The following is a 13,830-nucleotide window of genomic DNA, read 5'->3' on the forward strand; positions in this document are numbered from 1 at the left end:
AAAATAGCTGGAAATTTTTCAGTGAAATTGTCATTCAGTTCCAGGAACAAAGATTCTGACATTTGGACTATGTGTTCACTTGTACCAGAAACAATTGCCCTTTGAGTCTGTTAAAGCTGGAAATGTCTTTTTCAGATATATGCAGTTCATTTGACTTCATCTTCTGCAGAGTTTTTTTTTGTGTAATCTTCAGATCCCCATACTCAGAGATATTTGTGTGCCTGCTTTGAGAGTAAATTATTTTTTGGTTGTATCTCCAATTCCTTTAGATGACATTCATTTTTCAAAATATGGACATAAATTGGCTGGACAGAACAAATGCTTACATCATTAAATTCTTAAACAAGGCATATTCCTATTATTTTTTTGGAGGACTCCAAGAGGAAATTTTCAAAGACATTGAGGAAAGTCAGGCACCTTCCAAATGTAATTCGGTGTGACTAGTACATATAATTCATATATGAATCTTCTCATTAATCATTTCTCCTTCATAAGTAATGACTGTCTATGACAAATCAATTTAAGTCTTCCAGATTTTTGCAATAAATGAAAATATATGAGTGCCTTTACATTTGTGGTTCTGTAAACATTAAAAATTTTTTGCAAGGAAATTCTGAGACTAGTTCTGTTTTGTTGGATTGTTGATTAATTGCTTTTGCAGCTATGCCACAGAAGAGAGGGATGGCTCAGAATCTGGATCCTTGCTAGCCAGGAATAGGAAGCAATAACTCTTGCAGCGTGGGAACAGCAGAGCAAGTCGGGGAGATTACTGTATATATAACAACGGCTCAGCATAGGGGTGTCACAGTGAAAAAAAACAAACAAACAGAGAGTGCATATGAGTATTTTGAAAGTAGCTACTTCGGCAGGGTTCCCTAAATGGATAAAATTAAAATGAACCATATGGAAAAAGAATTCTGTACCAAAGTTTCTGTTGAAGCTATTTCAGTTTCTAAGCCTTGATTTGCTTTTATGAAGAAATTCACCTTCTACATCCATTGTGCATCCAGTTGTGAGCTAATTTTCTTAGAAGTCTGCTAGCAACATGAGGGAGCTTTGAAAAACATGCATGACAAATCACAAGAATGCTGAAATTTAGCTGGGAAACACAGCGTAACTCCCACACAATGCCACATAACCAACCATTAAAAAAAAAAATCACATTAATAACACATACATATATCTAGCAAGATAACTGAGTCACCACACGAAGCTTATAGAATGAACAGATTAGAACAAATGCACAAAATGAAACTGGCATTTAAGATTTTGTGCACAGATTATTAACTATGCAGACAGAACTGTGGCATGACAAATACTACATCCTTTCCCAATGATTTCCAATGCTGTTCTTTAAACTTTTACACTAATTAAATTGTATTATGCTAATCTTTACTATGTCACTAACAATCAACTCACTGTACTTCCAACATTCTTTCTGCTCACCTGACACCTGAGAGAAATAATAAGCAAGTTGTTTAGGCTGTGTCATCCTCCATGACTCTTTGCTTGTTTTGCCTCTGAGGTGCTGTCATGCTGAGCATCACCTTCTGTAACTTTAATCAGGTCACACTTATGATATACCCTCTCTGACTCCAAAATCTATCAAGTTTCCGGTAATGAAGAATATCTGTGAAACCAGTAACACAGGTTTGCATGTTTGACAGTCACCTATATTAGGTCTTTTGCTACACATCCTTATGCATGCTGGCAGTCTCCCTTTCGTGGGAGGGACAGCTCGGATTCCCTTCAGTGGAAAAAGAAAAAGACGTCATTAGTGTAATGGGGGTGGAGGGGGGTAAAAGCAGCTGTTAACACAAAGCAAGCAATGATAGACTGTGTTCATCACAGTAAACTCATGAAGATAAGGGGCCGGATCTGCAGATCATGAAAACATACGTATTTCCACTATGGCAGTTTACATCAGCTGTACATTTTTCTCATTTTTGCTTTCTTCAGGCAATGGGGACTAAAATCAAGCTTTTTAGTCACATTTGTAATCTGTTCATCTCTTACAATATGTTACATTCTTGCAAGGCATAACCACAAAAGAAAAAAAAAGCAGTATACATTGGATATTAAAAAAACATTTCATATTCAATTTTACTTTCAGTATGTATTATACCAGGTAACAACTGAATAAAATGTCACCCTTGTGGTTTATTGCTTGAGTTAATATACAAGGCGGTTTTACCTCTGCAGAATAAGGCCCTCAGACTGCAACTGACATGTTTGACAATTCATGGTTGTGACATCGCTTAGATAAATTACAAATGGAGACGTTCGAGGGAGCTGAATTAAATAAAGACACGGAAGTAAAACCATTTTAGTATATCTAGCGATGATAAGATCTGCAGCAAAACTTTTGTACCCCCTCTAGGAAACATTCGCAGATAAATGAATACAAAATTGTTTTTAAGAGGAAGAAGGGCTACTGGAGATGCAGTGGTTAGGAGTGACCAGAAAAACTAAACTTCAATAAAGGAAAGAAGAAAAAAAAAAAGAAAACAGCGTAACCATAGGAAATTTGGTTGAAAAGATGAAACTCAACATTCATGAGAAGGCAGGTAAGATGCAGCAGGATCAGAAGGGAAAAAATACGGAATGAATATTCTTAGCTGACAGAAAAGATTATAACTTAGTGGTATTAAACACTGGAGCCAAGAGAGAGCAATGTATTGGTTGTACAATATGCATCCAAATGTAAGTCTCGCGCATTTATGCAACTGACAGAAAAAAATACATTACCAAGTGACTTCTTCTCATAGAGATCCCTGGGACTGCAAGCTCTCTGGTTTCTCTTTCACGGTTCATATCGCTAAACAGCCTCAACTCAATATCTCCTCATAATTCAGTTGCTCAGACTTTGTTTCATGTGTATCTATGTTAATGACTCTTATCCAAGCAGGTAGTTCTAATTAGCAAAAGAATCCCATAAATACTTGACACATTTCTCTGGGCTTTGTGCTGATTATTCCTTTCTTACATTTTTAAAAAGACATACGTTTACATGTGTGTGTATGGATATATTTATATTGGAGTTAATTTATGTGGCCAGGTTTGAAGGCACTCGATACACTTTGAAAAGCAAATTGAAAAGCCTCACTAAGCATGCTCAGGCAGTGGATATATATCTTTTACATTTTAGTGGTTGTCCTTCACACATTAGATACACTAGAGAACTGCACGGGAAAATACTTCTGTATAAGTGGAAAGATTCAGAGTAGCATCATAAGAAAACTTATTGTCAGAATCATGGATGATTGAATAAATCAGGAAGTATATGGTTATCATCTGGGAATTAAAATAATTCAAGAAAGTATTACAAAGAAGCGTTCAGTCTTTATCAAACATTTTTCATTTGGAATTGATTTGGGGCATCCGTATAATATGATTGGATCTTTAAATCTACAGTTCATCATGCACTGATATGCCAAAATACTCATTTAAAATGCAGGTAGTGAAACAAATGTACTTTGTTATTAAGGAAACAACATTCTTGCTTATATAAAACAACAGCAAAAACAACAATAAACCCCCAAAGCACAGGATTTTTTAAAAATTTCTGATACAATGTAGTGCATACAGCTAGCTGCATCAGGTCATGTTGTACAAAGCTATCAAATTCAAAAGCTATTTTTGAACACTCACTGCCAGTGGGTTATTACCTACAAGCAGTGAGTCTTTTACTGTTATCCATGGGAAGAAGTCAGTGGCAGGTGTTCTGCTGCTGACATATCTCTGCTTTAGAATTTATGGGATTCTTTCTTTTTCCAGAGAAGCTTTCATTAAATGCTATTACAGCCCTCTATGCATAGTCAACAGCCATAGATTGCAAAATAAAAGAAGAAAAGAATTCCTTTTCCCTGCAGATTGTGAACAAATAGAATATATTATCCTAATGCTTATTGCAGAGAAGAATGATGTCTTGTACGGTACCATTTATGCTTATAATAAAGAACGGATCTATGATAAGACAAGCTGTTCATTAGAATGCCACGGGCAATAACAGTAAGAAGTACATAACTAGATGTTCCTGCTAGTCTTAAAGATATTCTGCATTCATGAACAACCCCTAGGATATCCTTTCAATAAATTTCCAACTTTTTTGCCTCAGGAAAGTGTAGGTATCTTGTACAGTAAATTTATTCTTTATGCTATAGATTTTGACGTTCAGAAATTTATCTCAGGAACACCCTATGCATAGAAATCAAACGGTAATTATTCTGGTGCATATCTTTCTGCCTCCATAAATTTCATCCATACTCATTGCTATTTATCTAAAATGAGAAAAAATGGCACTTTATTTTTGTTCTACCACCAAAACCTAGCTCTACTTTTAAGATCTGCATGACATACATTAATTTTGTCTAACTGAATGGCAAGAATAGCATCAGGTTATTCCATCATAGCAATAAAATTTAATTCATTATCACATGTGAAACTGATAATTCTTTGTTAGCAGTTGAGAATAAATATGAAATTTAATTAAGAGAATCAATTGATGTCATGATAATGGAAAATAGATTTAGGAAAATTAAGTTCTAATGAAAATTTGTTGTAATATGAGTTATGTAGTGGATATTTATTTGCCTTAGAGGTTTGGTAAAAGTTAAAAATAGTTCCTTTTTTAAGGAAATGTCAATAAAAATAATGTAAAAAGTTACAATCCAAAAAAAGTATGTATATTTCTTTGCATATAAAACAATTTCTTGCAGTAAATACATCTGTAGAACTATACAAAAAGACAGTGAACATAATTATAAATTGTATGTTAAAGCTTACATCCTGGGTATGCTTATATGATCTTTTGAAGAGGAATCTTGCTCTGCTTCTGCTTTGAGTTGAATGGAAATGAGATAGTGCTGATCTCAAAACCATAGAACCACACTGCCAAGTTCTCTAACCACAGGAATAGCTGTGACACGGATAAAAAGTCAAGCCTCTTGTGCTTGCCTCCACTTCCTGTATGCTCCCTTTTTATGTTTGAGTTTTGTCAGGAGCTCCTGCTTCATCTATGAAGCCCTGCTGCCACCTTTGCTTGACTTCCTGTATACCCAGATGGACTGTTCTTGAACTTTGAGGAGGTGATCCTTGAAAATCAACCAGTTCTCTGGGATCCCTCTTCTCTCTAGGACCATGTGCCCCTGGGATTCTTCTGAGCAGATCCCTGAACAGGCCAAAGTCTGCTCTCATGAAGTCCAGGGCTGTGATCCTTCTTTTTGTCTTGTTCCCTCTTCTCAGGATCCTGAGCTCCACCATCTCGTGGCTGCTGAAGCCATGGCTCCCCCAGCCTTCACATTCCCAACCAGTTCTTCCTTATCGGTAAATATCAGGTCCGACAGAGCATCTCCCCTCATCACCTCCCTGATCACCTGTGCCTGGAAGTTATCTTCAATGCCCTCCACAAATCTTCTGTGTAGGGAAAGTATCATACAGAAGTGAATCATCAAAATCACAGCTTAAGAAAAAAAATATAGAAGTTAGATGTGAGCTGCTTCTTTCATTTTGCCCTAGACAACAGCTCAGCATAACAAACAATTTTCCAGCAAGTTATGAGGCATAAAACTGTACAGATACACCAAGGACTCTCAATATTCTCAGTGGATGTCTCATATTGAACTTTACGGTAATAAACAGAATCCAAAAGCCGCCTATGTGAAATTACTAAGCAGTTCAAGAGGAAAAAAATAAGTCAGTTTCGTTCTTGGTCCTGATGCCAGGCCAGTTATGTTCATCCAATTAGTCATACAGGCATAAGCCTAGATAGAAGTGGTTAGAAACACAATGTTATGCGTAACAAAGCTTTTGTGGGCCCAAATTCAAGTCTCGAGCATACCAGCCTGAGCGTCTTCAGGAAGTCTGGTCTGTTTTCTTCCTGTAGGAGGTGTGAAGTAAACCATATAATGTGTTGTTTAGGCATGAATTTACAAGGTTATTCTCAGATATACATGTTCCAAGAGAAAAAAATATATTTTATTAAAATAGCTATGTTAAAGTTTATGTTTAAGTGCTGTTTAGTACAGCAGTTTATCACAGAACAGGAATAATCCTGTTTATAATACAGATTATTTTAGATACATCTATAAACCTGTAAACTGTTTTATATGAATTACTATTGACTTAAGTTAGGTGGACAAATTTTCTTTGAGTGATTCAATTTCTGTATAAAATTAGTGCTTTCTTATAGTCCTAGTTCATCCATTTCTACTAAAAGGATATTTTCATTTTAAGAAATCCACTAGTGACCCAAGATAAGAAGAGTTTACCATTAACAGTGCTGTATTTTGTTTCAAAAGTCAATATCTTAACTAAAGCCAAGTTCAGGATGTTCTAAGAATTAATGGAAATTTTGTTAGCAAATTTGAGATTATTAAAAGCAATAAATAAATAAATATAATTTTGTAGAATATCAGCATCTGGGCAGGATGGATGATTAAACTAGTGTTAGGCAAATTAATAGGAAGAGAGCCACTCTTGTGTTTACTTTACTATTTCTATCATTTCCATTAAAAACACAAAAATCTATGTGTTTTGAGTTCCAAAGTAAGTAGCTTTCTCTGTCCTGAGATTTGCAACACTGGATCAGACCAAAGAGTCCATCTAGCCCAGTATTGTTCATCGTAAGGGTACAGAAACATACGCATAAAGAAAAACCGTAAGAAGCATTGTAAATATAGAATGATCATGTTCCGATATAGTCTTCAAACAACCAGTACTTTGCCGACTCCCTGAGTCAGCTGTCCATCAAGGGCCATCATATACCAATTCTAGGCAAACTTCCTTCTTCCCTAGCTGGCATGACTTATCTCCATTAAAACATAAATCTTGAAGGTAAATGTTACTTCAAGGTAAATGTTATTTATGTTACATTTCATTTAAAGATTTTCAGGAGAAAATATAAACATTGTATATCATAGTATGTCATTCATATTAAGCAAATTTTATCCCTCTTTTGAAGGAGGACTAAAAGAAAAAGAAAAAAAATTGAAATCCCACTTCAACTTTCAGACCAGCTAGAATCAAAAACACTACACTAAAATATTGCCTAGCTCACAGTTTTCTGTTCGCAGTAGTGGACTTGTAGTGATTTTGGAAAGGCATCAAACCTCTTTTAAAGAAAAAATAGGTTCTCCCCAAAAAAGAAAGATGGTTGGTTACAAACTGTCATTTCTTTCTTTTTCTTTCCTTCCACATCTATTGGTCTTCTGTCTGTACTTTGCTCTGCATTCAGTCTTCAGCTGTTTCTATTATATTCTATACAGTTTCTATATTAGCTCACCAGAGTAATCTCAGAGTTCCTTCCAATATATATCAAGCAATTGTATCAAGCATTTTTCATACATATACTTTCTCAGCTTATTCTCACAGGAAAATTATATTTATTGAAATGTCTTGTACTTTAAGCAGGAGATGATTAGGGGTTTGATGGTCCTATGGGAATGCATTTCATGGTCTTAATCTTGCCTCTGAAAAAATTTTTCTTATGCACCAATGAGCTTTATCTTTATAGTAAAAAGTTCCATTTTGCTGGTGGAGCAAAGCTGTCAGCTCAGGCATTTAGTCAACCTTTGGATACACTCATTCAGGGCTGCTGAATGCCTAAGAAAAAAGAACCAAACTAAATTGGAAGTAGAACCGAGATGGCTTCAGACAATGTATTTTTTGGTGATTGGGCTTGAAAATAACCAAGATTCATTAAGCCTTGGATGAAGCCAAACCTGAAAGATTCACTTTCAGTTTCTGGAGCCCATAAGCTAAACTGCTCTGTCAATCACAGTATGGCTTTAGACAATCAGGTACAAAATCAAGAGTTAATTAACTCAAACAAATGTGCTACATCCGAACAATATTAAAATTTTTAATTGTCCATAAAGTGGATATTAGCATTTAAAGCTGCTAAGATACCTGTGTTACTCTAGGGGATAAGAGGTTCTATAGTGAAATAAATCAAATTAGCTACTTCATTAATAACTTCTAGCTATTAGACAAGTGGCTCTGGCCATCCAGCTGACTGATGTACCAATAGATAGAACAAGCACACATAACCCAATTCATGAAAAGTGTGATAAAGATATGAATATACTCAATACCTGAAAAAATATCTATGTTGAACTATACAGTGTCATATAATCCAACTCATGTCAGCATGCAAAACTGGTTTCTGCCATACTATAACACACATAAAAATTCTTGGTCAGTGTTGTTTTGGGTTTTGCTCAACTATTTATTGTTTTGCAACATTGCATATTGATGTGCAACACAGTTTATATAAACTCATACAATATTGTCTGATTAATAATAATAATACTTATTATTATTATTGAAGGATGATTCACAGCACTATAAATAGGAAAAAAAAGGAAAAATAACTTGCTTAAAAATAAGATTGTAAGATTGTTCTCAGGCATATATCAATGAAGTTTACTTGTTACTATGATACAAAGATGGTCAAAAACATTTCCTCTAGCTTGTTTGCATTTCTAGTGGGAACTTTGATCTAGGATATTTCAATAGCCTTTTTATTGCAAGTGGTTTTATGATGAAGGGAAGAGGGGAATCAATAATAGCATCTAACAAATTCCCCAAAATGATCTAACAAGCAAGGAAAGGGAAACTGACCCTCCTGTTGAGCAAAAAGCCCTTTACAATAACCTTTCTCCTTCACTTTGAAGTTACTTCTTCACATGTGAATAGTTTACCCTGAACTTGTTTTCCTACAGAGCTGGAGGAAGGCCAGTTACAGATGTGTGAAATGCAAAATCACCTGAAAAAAATATGGGTCTGGATTCATTACAAACTGAAGAAATGTTGCTCTGGCATAAATAAAAGGAGAAGGAGAAGGAAAAGGATAAAAAAGGCACAGGGACAGGAAGGAAAAGAAAAAGGAAAGGGAAAGAGACAGGAAAAGGGAAAGGAAAAGGAAAAGGGATAGGAAAAGGAAAACAGGGCAAGAGAAGAGATGTTCTTGAAGTTAACTCAGATTTAAATGCTTGATCCTTTGCTAACCAAATGTAAAATGAGCTGCTCTTTTGAATACAGGTTGACCAAGCCATAAATAATTGCCTGAGTCAGAAATGCAAATAATACTCATATAAGTCACAGTTCTTATTTGTAATCCTTATTTGATCCTCAGGGTAAGCAAAATTCTGTTTTTCTCAGGTTTTCAAAATCTCACTAATGATTTTCTAGAGCTAATTTTGTTAAAATCATTGATAGCTTACATCTATAGATATTTTTGTATACATATACATACATAAGTATGTGCATATAGATATATACATAAATATCTAGATGTATCTTCATTTTCTATGTCCTGTAAGCATGTCTGTGTGGATATGGGTGTTAAATATCTTCTAAAGAAGAAAACAGATTATTTTATATTTCCATGGCTAAACTTTCAGATTTTAAAGAAAATCATGTTTTGTAGTTATAATCCTATTACACCAAAGGAACACATAGACCATCATAGTTAATGAATGTTTATTTTTTCATAATCAATAAGAATAGAACAGCCTTGCCCTGGCAATAAACTTTATAAGTGATTACAGTTTTAATGATAATCAGAATCACACAATCTATATCTCAGCTGCAGGTCTCAGATAAAAATAATCTTTACTAGTTTAGTTTGTGCTAGAAAATAGGCATCCTCTAGACTCATATGTTTCATATGTTGCAGGAGAGAAAAAGGAATCAAAATAGCTCTTTCATTTGCTATTTGTACAATACTCTCCTACATAGTCTCCTTTCTACTATAAATCATCATTTGTTTTGTCCATGACACTTTTCATGATGTAAGGGAAAAGTGAGTATTACAAAACAATACATCTCACTGAGTTCTCTGAGTAAGTTTTCTTTAACTCAAAGTCATCATATTAATACTTGACAAGCTTCCTGAAATGGAGTTACATGTGATCCTTAATATTATTTACATCTGTCATACCCACACACATTTTAATATGTTGCTTGCAAATTCTGACTGCATAGCACTGTAATATTATGTGTTATAATTCAATAACACTGATTCTCTAATCAGTCACTTCGGCATGTGCTTTTTGAATTTTCTCTTATGTTCTGAACGCAATATTCTGATAGCAATCTCAGCACTTACCTAAGGTTGGATAACATAAATTCTGCCAAGAGACCTACAGTCCATAGGTCTTGTGTGAAGTCTGCGTCCTTTTTATTGCTTTTAATTTTTTCATGTTTTCTTCTGGTCTAGATGCTAGTGAAATCACTGATACATATTAGTCTGATCTAATGTTTTTTTTCCAATACCTGAAGGATAGTTATAGAGAAGACAGAGGCACTCTCTTTGCAAGGCTTCACAAGACAAGAGGCAATGGGAACAAGTTATACCTGGATGTACGAAAAAAAAATGATAAACATCAGAATAGGCTGCCCAGAGAAGTGGTGGTATCTCCCTCGTGAGAATTATTCAAGACTTGACTTGGCAGAACTGCAGATAAATCTAAGCTAAGGCCCTATTTTCAAAAGAAGGTTAGGCCAGATTTGTCCAGAGGTCCCTTCCAACCTAGATTTTCTATATGTCTACAGTTCTGCATCATAAACAAACACAGTCTTTCTCTCTGGTCTTCACTTGCCTCATCCCATCTAAGTCTGGATTTGTGGAAGACATGATTGCTTATGATTTAATTAGATGTTTTTCACACTAAGCTCTATAGCCTCATTAAAACTACAGAATACTTCTGATAATTCCACTCTCTATACAAGCAAATAATCATACTGGATGTTCTGACGGCACTATATTTTGCAAGTTCTGTGCTGTTCCCTATCCTTCCTTGGTGCTTAATTAAATCCAGCAGGATATACAAATTCTATATAATAAACTGAATATCTGCTGTTTTTTTCTTCAGCAAAGCAGCCATGAAGCTTTATGTCAACTTCATTATGAACCCTCAAGTTTTAAAGTAGCCTAAATGACATATTTATAGTTAATAGTATCTCTAAAAACAAAGGACTAGAATTACATTGAAACACAGAAGGGATAGAAGCCTGATGACAATGAAACCATGATTTTCTTTTCATATGAACAATTGCCGTAATTCCCAAGATGATGGGAGAGTTTATTTTCCAGTGTTCAATTGCACATCAATTTACCAGTAAAATATTTGACAGTAACATCTATAAACGCACCCCACTGATATCCCACTATATGTAGAGGGATAAAGCATTTGTATCTCAGATATAACTGAAGAAGGATAAATAATCTGTTTGAATCTTATTTCCTTTCACAGATTTGCATGATTATACTAGGTAATATTAAATTATACAGACAGAAGGCAAGTTACAATATCACCATGTTTACCAAAAGTCTGATAATTTTATTAGTTCTCAATACCTCAGCTCCTGGAATTATGTAATTGTATGAGGATTACATAAAGAAGTCTAATATTAACTTTACAGAGAAAAAGCTTGAAAACACATATCTCTTGAATTTTGTAGCAGAGAGGAAAAAAAAGCAACCATGAAATTCATAGCATTTATAGTACAGTATCATGCACTTTTTTGAAATGTTTCATTAATTTTTGCTACACTGCTACTGAAATTTGCTTCCATAAATGTTCAAAGCAGTCTGTTCTTAACAGAATACTGAAAAACAATAATGAAGTTCTTGAAAATTTCAATGAATGATGGAAAACTGACAAAACCAACATGAGAAACGGAGCCAAGGTCATACCTGTTCAGAGAGAGAATTTCTGAAAGAAGATAACAGCAGGCATGTTCTTGCATATTTTCAGGCCAAACAGGAGATAGCACATTTTAATCAGCCTGTACTGGAAACATTTTGGCAAACCACTGACTTCAGGAAAAACCCTGAAATGTCATCCATGTTTTCTTATCAAATTATGAAGTGGATTTGCACACAAAAACCTGACTGAGCTATAGACGCTTACTTAGCCTGTAGTTATATTAATAAATTTAAACATATCCAAGTCACACTCCATGTTAGAACATACAGCACACCTTACTAAACAGATGGAATGACTATTTGGTCCAATCCAAATAACATTTTCCCCAATGTGGCAATACTTGGTAATTGGAACGTTCCAGGAAACACTTCCAATAGATACTTTGCAGAAGCCATGATATTCTGAAGGTGAAAATAGTTCACTAGCATAGATGTGGGACATTCCATGGCAGTTCAGAGTGCTTTTGGGCATGTTTAATTTATTATATATATTTACTCATAAAGTCTCTCAGCTCTTTTCAACAGAATCGCTCCACAAGTAAGCTTCATCTTTATCTACAGGAAATGCTTGTAAAACTTAACTGAAAGATGTAGTAGTTATTCTTTCTCCAGTCTAAGTAAAAAGAAATGATATAGAAATATTTCTATAGCATAATTTAATTTCCTTACACATATTTTACTGCCTTTCCCAATAAAATGAAGATGTTCTTCAGCTATATATTGCTGTATCTAATCTTTGACAATTTTGCTACCTTTTATTTATAATGGATCAAAATAAGTAAAATAGCCATAGCAAAACATAAGAAAGAGAAAATTTTGTACAACTGAATAATGAACATTATTTAGATATGGAACACAGCATTATTGCTGACAATATTACCCATTTAATAGTCACTCCCTGCTTTCCTGCAGATCTCCATTGCAAATTGCAGCCCTTTGGCTTCCAAATAGCCATTTGAAGAGACTGAACACAAAAACCAACAGAAGTATGTATAAATCCAGCATGTATATATAGCAGTGTATACAGTATATATAAATACATATATATTGCAGCTATTGCATAACGAAATCCACCTGTTTCCCCCCCCCCAAAATGGATGAAAATTTAATTCAAATTTAAATTAATTTTGACACTTTTACATCTATAAACTCTTGCAAGAGAGATGTATTCAAGACTAGGACCAAACATCCACTGTTCAGCTTGGTTTTAAGGTTTTTTTTTTCTTTGAGTTTCCATCCTGCTATCATGTCACAGTTTTTCATTGTTACCGAAAGGAGGCTGTTCCAGCTGGCTGTAAGATGCCCTGCAATCCTTGTATAAAGAAACCTTTTATAAAGACACTAGATCTCACAATATACAGAGCAAGCTGACCAGTTCCATGCTAAACTTTGGTATCTAGAGTCTCCCATTTATGACAGCTTTATTCACATTTCCATCCTTTTATAAGCGTAAGTTAAACAGCGAGCTGAAAGAACCCCTGACAATTTCATTGGTTCAAAATCGTCTACACTGTAAGCCATATCTGGACTCTGTAGCCTGCCACAGTTTCTGTTTGCAATCTGTATCCAAAGCTATACTGTCACCCTCTTCATGACCTTCACATGCACACTCATCTTTTTTTTTCTGCTCTTTGCCTTCCTCACAGGTTAGCAGTGCACCACGCTGTTGTTGCAGCAGCTCTTCACTTCTTCCCTTCCTACTGTGCCTGCTGCTTGGTAGGTGATTGCACAGTTTTGTCCTACTCCACTGAAAGAGAGGTTGCTTCTGGTGTATGACTCCTTACAAAGCATTTTTATATTCTTTCTTTACTGGCTGTCAGGATAGGTCAGCTCTATTTTTTCACTCTGCAGAATTAGAAGTCAGGACAGGAAAGTGAAAGAATAATGAAAGCCTTTATATACATTGCCCACTCAAGAGACTCATCACATGTCATTTTATAATAATAAGCATGATCCTTCCTACTGCATAGTAAAACATAACATTTTATTTCAGCTTTCACCCTTGTCTTTCTTTTTGTCCACTCTTCATACTCACAAAGCCTACAGTTGAGTATATTGAGCTTTTGATCCTTTTTTCCTCCTGATTCTGTTCATCATTCCCTTCTCCTAGCACAGTT

This window comes from Apteryx mantelli, chromosome 5, assembly GCF_036417845.1.
Source record: "Apteryx mantelli isolate bAptMan1 chromosome 5, bAptMan1.hap1, whole genome shotgun sequence".
NCBI classification, from domain to species: Eukaryota; Metazoa; Chordata; class Aves; order Apterygiformes; family Apterygidae; genus Apteryx; species Apteryx mantelli.